We start from the raw sequence: 20,550 nt of genomic DNA on the forward strand, positions 1-20,550 counted from the left end.
AAACTTGGTTTTGAAAGAGAGATATGCTTTTCACATACATTAAGCATCGTAGATAAAAATATTGCTTGCGTGTATACTCTTGCTGGTTTCAGGAAGGTCATTTGCAACTCAGGTCTCCAAATCTCTGTTGCAATTCTTTCGGCGATTTGTTTGTTTGTTTATTTATTTATTTATTTATTTGCTTATTGTTTTGTTTTAGGGTCATGATACTTATATTTAATAAGACGTAATTTCTCTAAAACTTATGCCTTATATTGCCCCTCAGTTCTTTTTTAAGTTTTATATTCCATTCCAGAAATAGCTCAGAGGAGTGGAGCGCATTTCTGGAATCAGAAAAATGAGTGAATTCCACTTAGACCTCGGTTGTACCCTCAGCCTGAAGCTGCTTCCGCAACAACATTAAAACTGTTCAGTGAAGACTCAAAATTTGTCTCCTGCACCATCAATTTCCTAATTTTTCAGAAAAATTAAGTAATATAAGAGAATTTTAACATGTTACGTTTTTCTTTAAAAGATCTATCAACCTTAGGAAAAAAAAAAGATAATTGCCCAGGATAGTCACAAAATTTGTGCAGACACACTGTTCTGCATATCTAGGTGGATTCTGATAAAATTTTTTAGTGAAAGAAAAAGGTTTATCTAGGACTCCCCTTCACCTTAAATTGATCTCACCATTTGTGAGGCTAGAACACAGAGCCTCCAAAGATATTAATGTTTTCTTCCCAGAAACGCTGACAGTACTAAGCGCCCTGGAAAGGGGAGTGAAGGATGGAAATGGGGTTAAGATCACGAACATTTGACTTTGAGGTGGGGAGACAGAGCTGATGTAATCCATATGTTTGTTCTTGGTGGAAGAAGCTACCAGGGGAGGCCGGGGTGACAAAGATGGAGAAGACTCAGTCATCATTGATAGATAAAGGTTTCCAGAATCCAAAAAGACAGAGATGGGATTTTTCTTCTACCTATTGAGATGACACAGTTGTGCCATCAACATGAAATCCTTCAACATTGCAAGGTACACCCTTATTCAAGAAATAGACAACACATATTAAATACACGGCTTACAAACATGCATTATGCGACAGTGTGTCCTGAGTTCACCTGCCTACTTACTGTTCTCAGTGAACTTTCTGTCTGTCTTCCTGTGACTTTTTAAGTACCTTTTTTTCCCCAGATTTTTATAAGAAAGGCCCAGACAAGGCACATTGTCCTCTTGCTGTTCTAGAATATGTGTAGTCCCTCCTCCCATCTAAGGGTGTTCATTGGGATGTTTTTCTCTTGTTTTATTGATTTTTTTCCTGCTGAAGTATCTGTTCTCATGTCAGTTGAAAAGTATGTTCTGCATGTTCTGCATGGATTTGTCAAAGCCCTGCTTTTGAATTCATATTTGTGCATTTTATTAAGCATATAGTGAGCAAAAGTCAAAGGGCAGGTTATCAGGTATGTAGAAGCAGCAATAGGTAGAAAAAAAATCATCCCCTTGGGCACTGGCAGCATCCAGCAGAGACAACCAGGAACCTCAATTGGGAGAGCAAACTAGAGCGTCTTTGTGGAATTGAACAAATACTAACTTCAACAAGAAGCCCCAGTAAAACCATCATATTGGTGTTTCTGATTGAAAAATATCAAGACAGAACAGAGCACTGTCTCCATAGATGAGCTTCCTGTTTCTCACTGTCACCAAAGGCATTTGTATACACTGAAGTAAGCAATAGTTACCTCTGTTAGAATGGGCTTCTCTTCCTTCTGTTCTCAATGAAGCATTGCTTATAACACTTTTAGATCTTTTCTGCCCTATTCATCTTGTTCAAGGAGGTCTGGGGTTTCAGAACATGCTTGAAAGAAACATGCTTGAACCTGAGTCAGGGGTATCCTCCTTGTGCCCAGAGTTGGCTTTCAACACATGAGAGTTTATTCATATAGTTAATATAACACAACTGCCCTGGATAGCTTTTTGCCAGTTTGATATAAGCCTCAGTCATCTGAGAAGAACCTCAGTTAAGAAAACCCCAGCAATTGAAAACTAGGATGGCAGCCTTGTAGATTATTTCTTTCTTAGAGTTTTAAAATCTTATTCTAGAATTTTTAATACTTATCAGTTTCATTCAAATGTCCTATGATAAAACCAACTATGAAGTTTACCGTTTATGTCCTTCTGGGGTTTGGAAAATCCTCAAGCATTCCCTAACACCAACAGCCTAAATGATTGCTTTTGAATTTTATCCCAGGATTTCCATTGCATCTTTTATTTCTTTCATTTTTCCTTTATTATTTTCAAATCTGTATTTAGAAATAGATTGACCTTAATCTCAACAATTTTTCCTTCACTTTCATGTATTCTGCTATTGAAGTCTTCTGCGGTGTTTTTCATTTTGTTCAGTGCTTTTCAGTGTGAGGATTTCTTTTCTTCTTTGTCACATTTACCTTCTTTGGCAAATCTTTTCTTCTTTTGCTAAACCCAGGTATTGTGTTCACCTGGCTTCCTTGGTGCCTTCACAGAAGTGAGGGTTACTAAACCCTCTTCAAATTGATTTGTCCATGCAGAATTGGTTGTCAGTAGATCTTACTCAGTGACCATCTTGTTCCAGGTATGAGTCAGTGGTGCTTTTACTGCACCAGTTCTGTGTTTTGTCGTGGGAGCAACAGGAAGCTGTAACACAGTATAGTCTGTGTTACTAAGAAACAGTTTGCTGCTCAAGTTCAAACACAGGTATGTGATTGTCATTACAGCCAGGCTCTTAAGTGCACACACAAGATATTAGAAGTATCTCCAGAGGCCATTAGGTTCCCGTTTCTTTGCTGATATATTGTTCTGTTGTAATCAGTATGGCAGCTAACATGAAGGAACCGTAACATTAGGCTGATCATTTAAAACCGTATGTCAAGTTGCCTGATTTCCTTGCTCAAAATCCTCAGTGACTACCACATTATGAGTAAAAGCCAAATTGTTTAAGTGCCCTGCCATCTGTCACAGTCTGACCTAGCCTTCACTGCCTGGCTTCTCTCCAGCGATCATCTCTACTTCTGTTCTTGGCTGGAGCCACAGCACTCCCCCATGGGTCAAGTCTACTCCCTGCTCAGAGTACTTACACTCTGATTATGTTTGGGGGAAAAGATTCCTTTCTGTGCCTCATGTGAATGGCTCTGTCCCTTCGATTAATATGTAAACCTCACCCTGACTCCTAATAAGCTCTTCCTTCTAGCCATTTGGTCATCTACCTTTGGAAACACACTACATAGACTCATTTTGCTAAGAGATTCTCCACACCGTGATTTAACCTTCATCTGGGCATCATCTGTGTTTCTCCCCCCACCCATGATTCTCTCTTTAATAGGTACATAAAAGATACCCATGATACCTGTGCTCTATATAGCATTCATTCATACATTCCCTTTAAATTTTAGTAGTCTTTCATTGATGAAGTATTCATATTTATCTCTGCTAGGTGTATATATCATCTGTGCATGCTTATGTGCATTTCACTGTTTGCCTGTGGAGGTCAGGGCAGAACTAGTACAAGTCAGTGCCCCTCTTTTATCATGTGGTTGCCAGGGACTGATGGCAGGTCTTCAGCCTCAGTGGTAGTCATGTTTCCTCACTGAACCATGTTGATATCCCTACTGTATACATATCTTAAATAATTGTTACGTAATATACTCTTTAATGCAGTGAGTACATCGAAAACAGATTTCCACCTCTATAGTACACCTGCAAGATACATCCATAGATCTGGCATGGTAGATTAAATCTGTGTTCCAGAAAGTAAAAGACTGAGGCATAAAAACCATCACAAATTCAAGATCAAACCGATCTACACAGTGAGTTCCAGGTCACTCAGGCTACAACCAAATCAAACATCTTTGCTGCTGCCTCAAATCTTTTATATCCCCCTTGTGGCCAAAGAAGGCTATTACAGTTCTTCTTCTACAGCCATGGGCATAACCAACTTCTCCAGGCAGCCCAGGGCAGTACCTTAGCTCAGGCCCTTGCTATGTTTCTTTCATATTCCCTAGGGCCTGTGCTGCTGTGAACTTGAAGCTGTTGTCACAGGGCGGCAGTACTCCATCAGATAAGTCCTAGGATGGCTTGAAATGGGTGTTAGCCTATGACGTCATTGCCCTGGCAGACCTCTTATTTATTTATTTTACTCTTTGAAAACACTTCTTTAAAATGAAGCCATCCATGAGAGCTGACACTAGCAATGACCAGATCAAGTCCGCGCTGGCCTGTCATCTTCTTCCTTCCTGTCTCACACCCTCCTCCCTCAGTCCTGTTTCCCAGGGGCTATAGCTCCAAACAAAACTCTAGGACATAGATTTTCTTCATGTTCTGCCTCCTGGGAAAGGCATTAAAGACTTAGAAGGAGAAAGTTTGTCCTGCCATGCACAGCAACTGCCAAGTGTTGTCTAAATCTCAAAAACATGGCTGCAAACTAAGAGGCCACAAAGTTCTCCCTATGTCTCTCTGTCTTTCTCTTCCCTTTTCTTTCTGACTGAGGTTAAGAGGAAGCTATTTTTAAAGCATGAAATCTATTAAGTCTAAAGAGATAAGTGAGATTTTTTTCTAGAAAAATATGAGCACTTCAACAAAATACAGCACTGAAGGTTACCTCCCCATGGCCAGGAATAAAGCATAAAGGTGCTCTTACTAAGGCAGAATGCTAGTGTGTGTGTGTGTGTGTGTGTGTGTGTGTGTGTGTGTTTGTGTTTATACATGTGTGTGCGCATGCATGGGAGAAATGGTTGAAATCACCTTTCAAATTTTATTCTCTTAAAAATACTGCTTTCAAAGTATCGATCATTTGAAAAATTCTACTTGACAAAACTGAATTGTTGACCTGATTTTGGAAATGTCCTGAGCTAATATGGGGGCTGTAGAATAATGCATCTGGGACAACATTGGATGGTTATGTCCAAGTGCAGATTCAGTCTCAATTCAACTTCAGCCCAGGGGTGTGACCATGTCTACAGATTCTCCACAGCCATGAGCACATATGGTCTGACCTGAGACTCACGTACAAGACCCTGTGGTAGACGCCCCCATGGGGCTCCACTTTCTTTTGGTTTCAACACTTTCTTGTGCATTCAGTACTTTAACAAGAATTGGAGAAGAAAAATAAACTGATAAAGGAGACAGGGAGCCATAGACCTTATAATGAAGCCTAATCAGATGTGACTGATCGCTGCCTGCAAGTATTTTAGTGGATGAAATCCTAAATCAAGAGTTGATGTTAATGAATCTGAAGTCTGATGAATGAATCACTCTGTTTGAAGGTGAGAGAGTAATTTTTGTAATTTAATATGACTGAAAAAGACTGGTTATTTCTCTTGAGAAAGAGAGGCTAAAATATTGCATGATTCCAAGACATGATACGTGAGGATTTTGTGTATCAAAGTGGCTTTAGGGTTTTGAGTCCTTTTAATTTCTTACATACACACACACACACACACACACACATATGTTTTTTTTGAGACAGGGTTTCTCTGTAGCTTTCGTGCCTGTCCCAGAACTAGCTCTTGTAGACCAGGCTGGCCTCGAACTCCCAGAGATCAGCCTGCCTCTGCCTCCCGAGTGCTGGGATTAAAGGCATGCGCCACCACCGCCTGGCTTACTTTTATATTTTTTAACCTTAAAGGGATTGCTGGCATTATCCATCTTCATGTTACTAAAATGAAATCCCTGATAGTGTTCTCTTATAAATAGTAAGTTTTATTTAGGACATGATTGGGAGGCTCTTGTCCAGGCCCATGCTGACCCCACGACTGTGGGCAGCCAGTGAGGCTATCAGATAAAAATATTGGAACCACACTGCACAGTGGGACACCGACTTGCAAAATGATTGGAACAGAGAGAGGTGCAGAGGCTGAGCACCACATCCCCACCTCTTCCGTGTCTAGCATACCACACTGCCACACTGGCAATTCTGTTAGTACCCCTGAACATTCTCTTAGAATTTATCCTAAAAAGCAACATAGGAAACTTGAAGTCTACAAAGAGGAATGGTTTTTCCACATGGCATTCAATTGCAAAGGGGTTTTCATCAGATATAATAAAATATGATTAACTAAAGTTATCAAAAGAAATAAATCTAAAATTATTTGTTCTTTTATCCTGCTTGGTATATTCTCTATGTCTGAACTACTCTCCCAGCCCTAAACATTTTCTTAAAAACTCTCTCTAGTGAATAGTTTTTCTGTGGACAGTTCGTTCAGATTGCAAAGATAATGATTCATAAAGATTTGTAGTATAATGGAGTGATTAACAATGTTTGAGATATATAAAATGACTTCATTTTGTTATTATTATTTACTTTATGTTGGAAGAGACAGGGCATTTTGCAAGACACATGTGAGTCTCAGAAGAAAAATTGCAAAAGTGGGTTTTCTCCTACTGTCATGGGGATTCTGGGATTGAACTCAGGCCTTCCAACTTCCAGTTAAGTCCCTTTATCCACTGCAGCATCTTGCTGGCCCTCACATAAGTTTTAAATGCATTGTGTAGTAACATACACAGTAATTGTTGTAGATGCATAATTTTTTAGGTTATAATGTTATTTGACAGGTGTCACAGTCACCATCACAACAGGGAGAAATAATTGTGTTACCCTAAAGAAAACCCTGGGTGGTAGCTCTCTAGCAGAAATTTGTTTCTTTTGAAGTTGATTTCGTTCTTATGTTTTATACTCATCCATGTAGGTTTTTTGTATAGGAGTTGCCCGTCCTATTTTCACTTGCTAGGGAGTGCTCTAGCACAGGGAATGCAGTGGTTCATTTCTTGTTTATTAGTTGAAAGGCATTTCAGCTTTACATGGGACTCTCTGCCTTCTGATGGCTGGCATTACAGACATGAGCCAACCTGCCTGGCTAACTTTTTCCTTGCTGTGAACAAGATATTCCAGATCTTTCCAAGCATTCTATGAAAAAAAAATAACTTCACTGATTCTGGGTACATACCTAGGAATAAGGAAATGATGCTATTTCATAATTAAATAATTGCTTTATCTAAAACTGTTGGCTTATATTTCACAAGTGTGCATTTTTAACTACCAGTATTGAAGCTATCACCTGCTTGCCTTAGTCGCCAGCACTTATTATTCTCAGGTTTTGCTGTAATTTTAGCCTTTTTTATTAGACAAGTTTGACTTATCCTACCCAAAGAATTGCAGCTCCCAAGAGTTTTCTTATTATTTCATTCCTCTGTTTTGATCTTTGTTCTAATTTAAGTTCCAAACTGTATGTATGTATGTAAATACATTCTTGCCATTATTTGAATGGTAACCATCTTTTGCCTATTCTAGATGACATAACTTTTGCAGATCAATGATTGGTAGGTTTTTGTTCCCAGCCTCTTACATATCTTTTGCTATTTAAAAACAGAGTATTATTTGAAATTATTTTTCTACTAGTTATGTGTCTCTGAATCATTGTCTGTGGTTACCTTCTACAGTCAAATTATGTTGCTTTTTTTTTTAGCTATGTCTAAGATCCCCATAGAGATAAATTTGATAGAGAGGTAGCATTTTAGCTCAAGGTTCATAACTTTATGTATTCTACTTTCTTCTGTAAACTTCCATTAAAAATTCAGTTGTTTTTCTTATTAATTATGTTGAGGAATCTTCCTTTAAAATAAGTTAAACATATTTGTATGATTCAGTTTAAAATATGTATTGCTCCTTTCATGTTTTGAATTTAATGTTTTGCTGGTAAACACTTGCCTATTTGCTACCACTTCATAACCAAAATCACAAATCAGATACAGCATGGCTGAGATGTTTTATTTTTCTCAAAATATTGTCACCCTTCAGTAGGTATGCACAATCAATTGGTTGACACTAAAGAATATTATTCAATGACCTCAATTAAAATTAATAAACTAAATACATATTTCTATTTAGAATAAACCAAAACCAAACAGATCCATACTGGGGAAAATTTCTTTCAGTTGTGAACTTGACATAATCAAGGAGCCTCAATGAGGGACTGTATAAATTCAATTGTGAGCATACCTGTTAGAGATTTCTTTTCTGGATTCACTGAGATATATCACGAATGTAGGCATCACTGTTGTAAGGGCTGGGCCCTGGGCTGGGTATAAAGATAAGAGTGAGGTAAGCAAAAGCAGACAACATTCACCCACTGCTCTCTGCTCTTGGCCATAGAGTTTGGTGATATCTATTCATGTGTGCTTTTGTTTATTTGTCTGTTTGTTTTTACTATTGATAGCATCCAATATAATAAAGGTGAGGACAGATATGCATGTCATACTCATCTCTCACTCCCAGAATGACAGCTGTAGATTTTCATACCTGACTCTGCTTTGTTAGTAAAGAACTTTGAGTTTACCAGAACTCAAACATACATAATTTTGAATTTTGTCAAAGTTTTTCTTTGACTGTGTTGATATTTTTATTCTTATTCTGTGATATCAAGATAATTAATCATATTACACCTAATGGTGGTTTAAATTTCTGATATTGGAATGAATACTGCTATCTGTGACTCTTTGTAACACTGAGTTTTGATTGCTAATCATTTGCTGAGAATATTGACACCTATGTTCGTTAACGAGCTTACCACTCCTTTTGATCATGATATTTGTGTATGACTTGGATAATCAGAAAAACACTGACTTATACCTCAGTTGGGAGGTGTTGTGCCTTCTATTTTCTGGAAGGTGATGTGTGAAGTCGTTAAATTCCATCTGCATCCCCAATGAATTCCTCCAGCCAAACAATATATTTCTGTGGTTTCTCAAATCTAAATTTGAATTTTTATCACATTGCAAACCTTAGGTTGTATGTTTTCTTAGCAAGTTTATATCTATCAAAGACTTTATTTCTTTCATGCCTTTGTTTAACTTATGGAGGGCAGTTTTAATATTGACTTTCATTATAATTACCACATATACAGCCGAGTAGCAGTGTGTTCTTCTTCAGCATCATCTTGGTAGCTCGGATCTCACTCTTGCTTTTGCTCTTTCTCTGTAGATTTTTGTAGCTTTATCATGCGACTCTTGACAAGGGCAGTGACATGAATGCCTTCATTTTTACTCCATGCTCTCTATAATACACTGAATGACTTTGACAACATTTTACATAATTCTTAACACTATATTATCATCATTCTCTTTATCTAGCCTCCTCTCTACTTTATATTTTTTCACTGTCCATAACCATTAACTCTGTGTTAAAGTACACAGACCCACATACATAGATACAAACATTTGATGCCGGCACTCTTATAATAATAAGATTGTTTTGTGGCAAGGTAGCAGAATCAGGATCATAATTTTAAATACATGTACTTCCCTTTTATTTCAACACTTTTTCTGAGTAATGATACTTAGTTTCTCGGTAAATTAACTTGTTCTTTGGAAGCCATTTTCTTTTGGACATTTCAGATGGTGGTACTTTTCCTATATGTTGATAATCATTTCTCAATAATTTTCAGAAAGGAAGTACCAAACTTTAGTATTGTTTCTCCAACTCATATGGATACTGTCATTCCAATGCACATGCATGTTGTTGTTGTAATATGAGCGGCGGGGCTGCATCCCCAGCACCCCGGCCGCCTGGCTAGCTTAGTCGGTAGAGCATGAGACTCTTAATCTCAGGGTCGTGGGTTCGAGCCCCATGTTGGGCGCCACTCTGTTGAAATAGGAGTGGCGAGGCTGCGTCCCCGGCACCCGGCCGCCCACATGGCTAGCTCTAGCTTATGCCCCGAAATAATTACACGGAAACTGTATTCTTTTAAACACCGCTTGGCCCATTTCTATCTAGCCTCTTCTAGGCTAGCTCTCGCACCTGGACTAGCCCATTTCTAATAATCTGCTGTAGCCCACGAGCTGGCTTACCAGGAATGATCTTAACCTGCATCTGCCTGGAGTGGGAGAATCATGGCGACTCCCTCTGAGGTGCCTTACCTCACTTCCTCTTCCTCCCAACATTCTGTTCTGCTTACTCCACCCACCTATGTTCTAAGATATGAGGCCAAGCAGTTTGTTTATTACTTAACCAATGAAATCAACAGATTAATATATGACACTCCCACATCATGTTGTCACTTCAGTTACATGGATGACTCCAATTTACATTGAGATGTCACTCAAACTCATGGATGATGTTCCATTTCATATGATGATATCACTGCATCTCACATGGATGATGTCATTCCATCTAACACAGATGCTTCCATTGTAATTCACAAGAATGATGTCATTTCATTCACCTGGCTGAGTGTGGCTTACATTAATGGTGATACTGCAACTCATTAGGATGGTATGGCTATAAGTCATGTGAATGTTGTTCCCGCCACACTCACTGGACAGTGTGCCTTCAAGGCACATGGATAGTCTAGCAACAACACAAACTGGTGCTGTTGTTGGAAGTTTTTCAGTTTTAATTTTGAACATGCTCATTTAATGCTTGGAAAAGATATGCTTATGGAATCCTCAAGATCCTTGGCATTTTAACTTACAGTAGATCCCATCCGGCATAGGATGTAATTTCTAAAAGTTACATTAGATTTAAATTTGATTGACTCCAAACTGAAACTGAGCAGCTTAATCTGCAACATAAGGGGACTATAATGAAGGAGATAACACAGTGCATTATTAATAAGTAACTCCTATGCCGGATGGGATCTACTGTAAGTTAAAATGCCAAGGATCTTGAGGATTCCATAAGCATATCTTTTCCAAGCATTAAATGAGCATGTTCAAATTTACATTAGCCAGCCAGATAACCTTTCCCATCCTACCCCCACCAAGTGTGTGTGTGTGTGTGTGTGTGTGTGTGTGTGTGTGTGTGTGTGTGTGTGTACCTATCAATGGCTTCTATAATTAAAGAGATTCTAGATGTTCTAGATGTTCTAAATAGTGTCGTGGTATCTAAATGTGACCTAGTCACTCCATTATTAAATTATGTGTAGATTACCTAGGATTACACTTTGTATTTATTTTCTCTTTAACCAAGAACTATTCTAATGTAAGTTCTATGTACATAGTTTTTCCTATGCATGGAGTGGATAATAATAAAAAGAAAAATTGAATAAAAAAGAAAATGAATGTATATTTATTAGGCATGCATTTTAAAATATACATTAATTATTTTTAATTCTTACTGAATTAGTCCTCAGTGAACAACATATCAAATGAAGACTTTAACACCAACCTTTTTATTCATAGCTTGAAGATCTTTATTTCATAACCCTATAGCCAGGCAAGAGACCCATATTCCTTTAGCTTTAAATGATTTCCTAACGAATTATAGAAAGCAATAAAATGACTTTGCTTATGTACAATGATGTTCCTGAGTCCAGTGTATCTTTTGAAGCCATGGTTCCTTTGCTGGTTAGGAACAAACCAAATGCACAGATCCAGTCTTGATGGCTTTTTGAGAGCAATGCTGCTGAGTTAGTGGAAACAATCACTGTGTGGCCCTTAGTTCATGTACCTTGCCCTGGACAGGACTGAGCCTGTGTATGGCTCCCCACACACCGATGGTCAGAGGGTCAGCTCCAAATTCTGTGATTTCACATTAGCTCCCAGTCCTGAGCATAGATGCTATTCCCAGACACCAGGAATATGTGTGGCAGACAGTCCACTTCACAGGACTTCTGGCACCTCTCTCAAAATGAGATCTTTTTCTCTGATCACAGGACTGAGTTCCACTTTTAGGCTGTCTGACATTGCTCTTTCCAAGTCCTGTGTAGCTGTGAAGTTGTGAAGGAAAACATAACTGGAGGATGAGAGGTTAAACCAAGTGCTCAGTGTTTCTTATGAGAAAATGGAGTCTCGGAGCACTTAGGTATCTCCCTGTTAGACATTCCATTTCTAAGCCTTGATTCTGTGGGCTGCCCCGTGCTGGTTCATTGATAAGTAAATGGTACAGAATTAGAATCTGTGGTCTGGTTTTTCAGATAACAACATAGCCATATAGTGATGTGAATTAAGTTAAGATCATTAAGTTAAAATACAGTGGACCTGTGAGAAAGTTTAATCTTCTTGATAACCTTACATAGTGTCATCAAAGTGTAAGGGAAAACATTTATTTTCTATTTTAATATCAAATACTTGAACACAAATATGTGTTGCTTTTATTGGTTAATGAATTTAAAAAGAACTGCTTTGAGCCTATAGCAGGTCAGAACAGAGCTAGGTGGGGAAAACTGAACTAAATGCTGGGAGAAAGAAGGCAAAATCAGTGAGATACTATGTAGCCACAGGCAGGGGCAGACAAACCTGAACCTTGCTAGTCCAATAAGCCACAGCCACGTGGTGATACACAGTTTAATAGAAATGGGTTAATCAAAGATATAAGAGCTAGCTAGCAATACACTTAAGGGATTGGCCAAGCAGTGATTTAAATAATACAGTTTCTCAGTGATTATTTTATGGTCTGGGCAGCTGAAAACAAACAAGCTGCCCCCTATTACAGACAAGTGACCTCCTACTACAAATAAGTAAAATACTCATAGAACAGAAGACAAACTGATGATGTATACTTAGTATGTTACAATGCCTTCGGAGTTGTATCAAGGGGTCTTCAAGGTTTTCCATAATAAAGTTTCTAGGCATGACACTGGTCAGTTTGAACAGATATTGATTTTATTAATGAGTTAAAGTGCGTACTGGGTCCTAAAATATTTCATGCTCTCTAGAATATTGACATGTTAGTTAACCTAGATTCTATCTCAGTTTGTTACTTCAGTTTTGAGAAAGCCACAAAACCACACAGGGAAATAATTATCATACTCCAACAATCTAAATAACGTTCACTATGCTGAAATTAAAAACCAGATTGCTGGGCCATAGATGGCTCAGCAGGTAAAGAAAGACACTTGCCACCCAATCGTATACTTTAGTTCCATGCCACATTGATGAAGGAGAGCACCAATGCCAGCAAGATGACCTCTGATTAGCACACACATGAACAAAATAAGGGGAAAAGAAAATGGAAAATGTTGGAGCCCACAAAACTATAGGCAGATCCACGGGAAGTCTATATGCACATGTCCACACCAAATAACCCCATTTTGCAGAGCTACAGGAACACTTATCTTTTGGAAAAGGCATTGTCATATCTGTGGAAACTTTCAAAATGGGATTCATTCCCAAAACACCTCAGCAGAGTAACTATTCCTGCATGGGAAATGAAATGACTTTTCAATTCCCTCACACCATGAGGCCTTAGGGCAACAACATTCACTCTTTGTTCTAAGAGTCAAAGTTACATAGAGTCAGTCCCACAAAATTACCTGCTAAAAGACCACAAAGAAATATCTAAAGAAGACAGTCACTGAGTAGGCAGGCAGCGTGCCCCACCTTTGCTAATGAACAAATTTGGGTAGCCCCAAATCTGGTTATCACAAAAGAGATTGAATGAGGAAAATGGATGAATACAGCATTTGGGGATATTTAGTAACTTTATCTAATGGTTTGGAATGTCAGGTATTTCCCCTTGACTGCTAACTCTTTCCTGGGTCCTGTCACCTGTCCCAGGAACTGCTTCATCAGGATATACCTGCCCTTTTTGTGATTTTGACATGAATATGATCATTGTCCTTGCCTATGGAATTTTCCAACTATGTCTGTAAAAAATAAAAACTTCATGGAAATCATTCCTCCTCCTTCTCCTCCTCCTCCTTCTCCTCCTTATTCTTCTTCCTCTTCTTCTTCTCTGTGCCCCTTTCACTTCACATTTTCCCCTTTCATGAAAAATAATGAACGTGAAGAAGTAACGTTCTTGATTTATTTTTTTACCCTCAAATCCTTACCTGTCAGAGACATCCTATTCTGAGTCCTAAAGGTATATCCTGAAGGATACACTATACCTAGAGATGTAACATTAGTCTCTTTACAATTTGATAAAAAGACTGAAAGATATTTTCATAACGTCAAATTTTTCATCATACCTCTATTATTTTTCTATTTATACACAGAATATTAAATCGTTTTATGCATCGTGACATTCAAAGTTCATTTAAAATACTCATCTATAATTATTTCAGTTATGTTAAGTCAAGATAATGAATTGTGATCCAATGTATTACAGCACAGATAATTCTGTCTAGTTTAGTTATTTTTCATTTAGGACTATAACTCTCCCATCAATTGATAAGATTCTGTGTCAATGTGCTTCAAGATTCTTTTTTTAATATTTATTTATTATGTATACAATATTCTGTCTGTGTGTATGCCTACAGGCCAGAAGAAGCACCAGACCTCATTACAGATGGTTGTGAGCCACCATGTGGTTGCTGGGAATTGAACTCAGGATCTTTGGAAGAGTAGGCAATGCTCTTAACCTCTGAGCCATCTCTCCAGCCCTGTGCTTCAAGATTCTTAATGCTGCCTCAGTTGCTGTCCACAAGGGCACTCTTCATATTACTTCAGCCTAATTCTTTCTCTCAGCAGAAAACTAAATAATTTTGGCTGTAGTTGTGAGTGCTTCTATGGGTATGTGCTGGTCTATACCAGTAACTGTAGAGACCAGAGGGGTTGGTGTCCCTGGAGGCTTGAGTGGGGCCTCTTGTTAAGGATGCTTGCACAGGGCACCAGAGTTTGTCTCCCAGTATCCATAAAGGGAGATTCAAAGCCACACAAACTATTGAGCTACTTTTCCAGCTTTTCCCACTCAGTGTTTTACCCTCAAGGTCCCACTGAAAACAGTACTACCTATATCACTTAGTAGTCTTGACCTGTAAGGATAAGTGGAATTCCTCCTGGTCTTTGGTGTAAATGTGAGATGGGTCCAGGTATATTATCAATAGCAGTGCAACATGTTCAAGGCCATGTTTTAGAAATCCTACATACAATGCGTTTTCATTCCTCTGTGTCTGTCTCTTCCATGACTACAGCATGCCCTCCTTGGGGGCAATTTCAATTTTCATTAATAAAATATGCCCTTACTTTTATTTTTCCTAATTATCTACCTCAACTATTACATAGTTTAAATGTTGCCCAAATCTATTCATAGAATAATGAGCTCTGAAATGATTTTGTTTGTGCTTGGATAACAGGTCATTCAGCTTAGCCTAAATGCCTAGCATGGTTTCTATTCCACTTCTTTATGTCCAGCTGTCAGGTTCTGGGTGATACAGAAAGAATTCCTGAAGACCTTTGTTTTGCACTGAGAGAAGACAAGATTGGGTGGTCTTAAGGTGTCTTTTTAAAAAGAAAATCTTGCATTTTCATAGTATCCATGCTGAATTCTGAGTGTTTCAGCAGGCGAATTCCCCTGACAGTGTGGGCATGAAACATTCATGGACACATCAGAGTTCAACAGTGTTTAGTATTTATTCTTATAATCAGAGGCAAAAGGGCCAGAACCAGTTAGACATCACAGAAATTCAAATACTAGTCATAAGAGCTCTAGAAATTACACTATGATAGATTGCAAAATTAGAGAACATTGAAATGAAAAGGACTCTAATGCCACTGTGGTTAATGTAGTATAAGGCATTATAGTAATAAAAATCAAGTTAGTTATACACACAGTTCAAGATGTTAGCCCTGATGCTTAACCAGAACAATCAGACCAACTTTCAGTTGTACTTCTATTTAAGAAAGTTATTCCTTGCATTCATTAATATAGAAAAGCTACCTACAGATCCCAAATGTTTAACAGTTAAAATTTTCACTAAGAATGTAGGAACATGTCTGTGTCTCCTTCAGATGTCATAGCGCTTTAGCTTTTTTTCAGGGCAATAGCGAACAGACCTTTACTGCTATGTATCGTTCTCCTTCTGCAGTCCTTGGAATGGGTGTCTGTGACAGGAAAAAACCTAAGGTGACAGTTTTCTATTTCTTTCCCATGTTGGATTTGTACATTTGTTGGTTTCAATGTTTTAAAGAGTTCACAAGGAGACACGGGCACACCACACCATCAAAGATATAATCAGAGTCTTGCCACACTGCCACACTACCTCAGTGTTGTTTTGTGGTGATTTAAAATATCAGAGAAGAGGTGTTTTTATTCACTTTAAAATGAACTATGCTATCAGTGGCACGATTGAGATATTTTGTGGACCTACTATGATGGGTATTTTACCCATTAGGGTACAGCAAGCCGAGGGTTGACAGCAGGCAAGTATAACAACCCAATGGGGAAATATCTGATGGGTCAAAAACACCTGACCATCACCAGATATGTTGCTCACATATTATCAAACCCTAAATGAAAATCCCTTACATTCTAGTGACCATATGTATTAGTTTTCTCCCAAGCAATTCCAGAACACTTTGTGTTCACAACACATGTTTTCACTCACAAAAAGCATTCTGGTTTGGATTACAGGTTACCTCCACCCCCAATGCTCATCAAAAAGTTTGTAATGAAATAACTAGATGGTAGGTGCAGAAAACAAGAAATCAAGTCATTAAATGAGAAAAGTAACCAACCCCATAAACAATGAAAATATTCATAACCCATTGAATAACCATAACCACCCACCCCATCTCTTGGGAATATGGATGTTGTATTCTTAAGTTTACTTCCTGCTGTCTGAGGGCAACAGAATCTTTAGGGAATTCTGGAAAAAAACATTTTTTAGTTAATTTGTAAGTCCTGAGAGATGTAGCTTTATTATTTGTTGTCTAGTCTCTACATAATGGGAAATTGCAGGGCTTGTCTCAAATCCTGGCTAGAGTAGAGTAGTCTGCTAAGCTGGATCATCTCAAATAGCCACCTCGAAATTGTTCTGACAAGATTGTAGTCCAAAGCTGATCCTTTAGTGGTATTTTCAGTTTAGTGGTATTATCAAAGTCTTGGAGTAGTCATTGTTTTAGGGCCCCATCCTCCTTATGAAGACTTCCTGAGGTCACTGTCTCATTTGGTGTATCATGAGACTCTTAATCTCAAGGTCATGGGTTCAAGCCCCATGTTGGGCACCAAGTGTAGCACAATTAATAAAAACCAGAGATGGATATTGGGTTTCAACCTGAAGATCCGAAAAGCAAAGCATCCAAGCCACTAGAGGGCTCATATCTCTGAGAAATTCTCAGACTGAAAGAGAACAAACTCCTGGCTCATCCCATTTTATTTTCCTCTCCAGTGCTGAGATTAAAGGTGTGTACTACTACCGCCCATCTTCTGTGTGAACTAATATGGCTACTGGGATTAAAGGTGTGTGTCACCACTGCCTGGTCTGGATGGCTGATCAATGTGACTGTTTTACTCTCTGGTCTTCAGGCAATCTTCATTTATTAAAATACAAATGAAATATCACTACAGAGAGATAAGAGCCTCAAACCTTATTGCTCTGTTTTCCCTTGCCTTCTGCCTGAGTGGGCACTTAATTCTGATCTTGCCTGACTATTGCTTGAGTACCTGTTAGGATTACAGAACTCCCATGCTACTACGTGGGGCAGGTAGAAGCAGGATCTAGAAATTCAAGATCCTTCTGACTTTTGGACTGAGTCTAGTCAGTGGTCATTGTGGACACTGATATTTTCTACAGCCATCAGTGGATAATTAATGCACTAAGACTGTGTGTTTGCTTGAATAGTGAGTCACATAGTCTTGAGAGAAGAAAGTCCCACTAAGAAATCTAACCAGAGAGAATCAAATTCTCATTGCTATTAAATGACATTAAACTAAACAGGATTAATTCTGAAAGTAGCAGATCTATCAAGCTACTTGTCCAGTGCCAGGTATTGATTTCTCCATGTTTTCAGCCTTTAGAGACAAGGTCTTGTCACCATGAAAGCAGATTTCCTATATGTGTTTATGAAATATTGCCTCACCAACTTCTGCAGTGGGCCGGCATCATCCATCTGTGTTGCTGGATGAGGGCAAAGAAAAGGCCACCCAGGCCCTTGCTTTGTGTGGTCTTGTCGATAACAATGGCGGTTGCTCTATTTATTCAGTCTGTAACACACAATTAGGAACTGTCACTAACTGCTAAGATCTCCTGTACATTTGTTTATGCTAGCCATACAGCCAGGTGCTCTGTGTCTTAGCACACAAATAAATTTCAGATGCTGTTGTTATATTTCATATAAATATTATTTTCCCAATAGCCACTTTTGAGAAGACAAAATGGAGTTTTTAAACAGGCAGAATAGCATATATTTTATAGCATATGTACATTTAATCACTAACCAAATCATAAATTAAATTTATTAAAGAATAAAGGAATAAGTGAAAGATATTAAAGCCAACCATGGAGTACACTGTTTACTGCAAAAAAAAATGAAAAGAAGAAAGAAAGAACAGATGAGTGGACATTTAATTTGGTGATGTGCTTAAATTTCAGACAGCATGGAACATATTTGCAAAGGGTTTCACTACATAAAAATTCTAATTAGAGAGAAATTACAGTAGAGTTATATTCATGTATTCTTGTATTTGCTTTTCTCCTTATTACTCTTTTGTGGGGGAAGGGATGAAATAAGAGAATACATGTTGGTAAAACCTGGTGGAAGTATCTAATCATATTAATTGGATCTATAATGCAGTCACACATTTATTAAAACACATTGTAATGCTCAAATATGTGAACACAATATACGATTCTGAGGTCAGGGTATCTATTGTCTCAAACATTCACCATTTCTTTGTGATGGGTCTATGCAAACTCCTATTATTAGCTGCTTTGAAATACTCAAACCGCCACTGTTTTCTCTGTGACCAAAGAAATAGGGGGACTGCTTGTCATAGCCAAGGAAGAAGATCAATTTGGAAGTCAAGGTTTTAAAATTAGTCATGATTTCTGAGTTCCACCAAATCTAGTCCAGTTGAGGCACAGCTAATAGCCAGATACAATAATCCAGGTAAGAAGACCTTGAAAGTTCAAAAGTGCATGGTCATTATCAAATGCACTAGTCTTCATGGTAATAGTCCATGAGGATTGTCTACCCCATGGTGGACAGGAAACAAAGAGAGGAATGGAGTATAAAGACACAAGCATGCCCCGGTAACCACCACCACAACCAGTTTCCAGAATTTAGTAAAAAAGAGCCAACTGGTGTGTGTCAAGAATTCAAGTCATAAGCCTGTGGGAGACATTTCCTATCCAAGCCATGGCAATTTTAGCCAGCCAGGTGAGCTCTCCCACTGTACCCACCTGCCCACCTTCATCTCACATATATACTGAGTCTTTGTTCTGGTGTGCTGAGGGATGATGATGATGATTAGAGACTGCACTCCAACTAAGGAAATAAAATTACTATGAGAATTATCAAAATAAATAATGAGGGACAGGGCTGGTGACACAGTTCTGTAATCCCGACACTCTAAGAAGAAAAGAAAATCAAATATTGCAAGTTCAAGTCTTGCTTGGATTACAGAGTAAGTGAATTCAAAGCACGAGAAAGTTAGTAAATCTTGTCTTACATAAAAAGTAAAAGGGGACATGGACATACACTTCATTATTATAGTGCCATGAATGCTTTAGGCAACGCCTTGAAATCTAACAAGTAGGTTCATAAGTCAGTGAATCAATGAAGAAATAAATAAAGAATAAAGATCCCAGAGACAATCTAGATAGCTCAGATGAAACCCTGAATATGGAAAAAAGTCAAAAAAGAAAAAAAGAAAAAGAAAAGAAACACAAAACCAATTGATAGCAAATTTTGCATCCTAGTAAGTCTCGGAAGGTAAACAATGCAAAAGGACCCTGTAGGTTAACAGAGGGCTATGGCCACAGAGTGAGGGTGAATCTCAGAAAGAGAAGACACAGTGAGGGAAGAACCTCTCAGTCTGGTTGCCATAGCAATTCATTCACAGTATGGCACAGTCCATGTTTCCCTTGTCTTTTGCATGCTATCCCCTGTGTCTGGTCCTTGCTGATCTCTGGCTTATTCGCAGCCGTCCCCAGCGTCTCTGTTAAAAGAATGCAAACTGCACTCAAGATATCTGCTTCAAGGATATCTGTGCCCTTTCATGGTTGCTTGCATTTGCTCTGCTGTTTTTGTAACTGCAGAGATCCGTTGTTCTCATTTACTTAGCTTTCTGTCTGCAGCACAGGATGCTTTTCGACCCTGTGTGCTCTGGGACACTTGCCAGCTACCTGCCCTGCTTTACACTCAGATTCTATACTTCTCCCCTCATTATAAAGAACTGCTCAAGGTTTAGGCTTCTTTATCCCCTGACAGCAAATTCATTGATGATGGAGTCAGGGTTTGTCTTCATCACCGAACATCAAGCCTGGCATCAAGTCATGTAATGTGTATTTGAAATGGAATAGCCAATTTCTTCTGAGCCAAGAATTGTAATACTGTTTCAAACCAGTTTCAGCATTATTGAACAGTCTTGTAATATTTTGGAAATCAAACGTTTATCACATTAAAGATAAACTGAAATTTTGATGTAACCCTTAACCCATACCTGTTCTGATTTTCTCACTCTTAAGGTAATTGATTTATTCACCCTCCATTTGCTTTGTTTGTTTGTAACATCTGAGAGTGTGTTCTTGTCTTAACAGTTGTTTCTTCATCAGTAAACTGTCTCCAATAAAAAATACAGAAATATAATTTATTTAGATTCTTTCTTCAGAAATACAGTTTATTTAGATGTTTTCTTTTTTTGTTAAGAATGTTTATTTATT

General features: G+C 38.3%; 1 protein-coding gene and 1 non-coding gene across 2 annotated transcripts in view; both read left to right on the top strand.

Annotated features, from left to right (window-relative positions):
* Pcdh15 (protocadherin related 15) overlaps positions 1–20,550 on the top strand; it is a 1,155,509-nt gene that overhangs the window by 631,405 nt on the left and 503,554 nt on the right. The window lies entirely within an intron of this gene.
* Trnak-cuu lies at positions 9,570–9,642 on the top strand. Its single transcript has one exon. It is a non-coding gene; the product is annotated as a tRNA-Lys (tRNA).

Source organism: Microtus ochrogaster, linkage group LG2 (genome assembly GCF_000317375.1).
Source record: "Microtus ochrogaster isolate Prairie Vole_2 linkage group LG2, MicOch1.0, whole genome shotgun sequence".
Lineage (NCBI taxonomy): Eukaryota > Metazoa > Chordata > Mammalia > Rodentia > Cricetidae > Microtus > Microtus ochrogaster.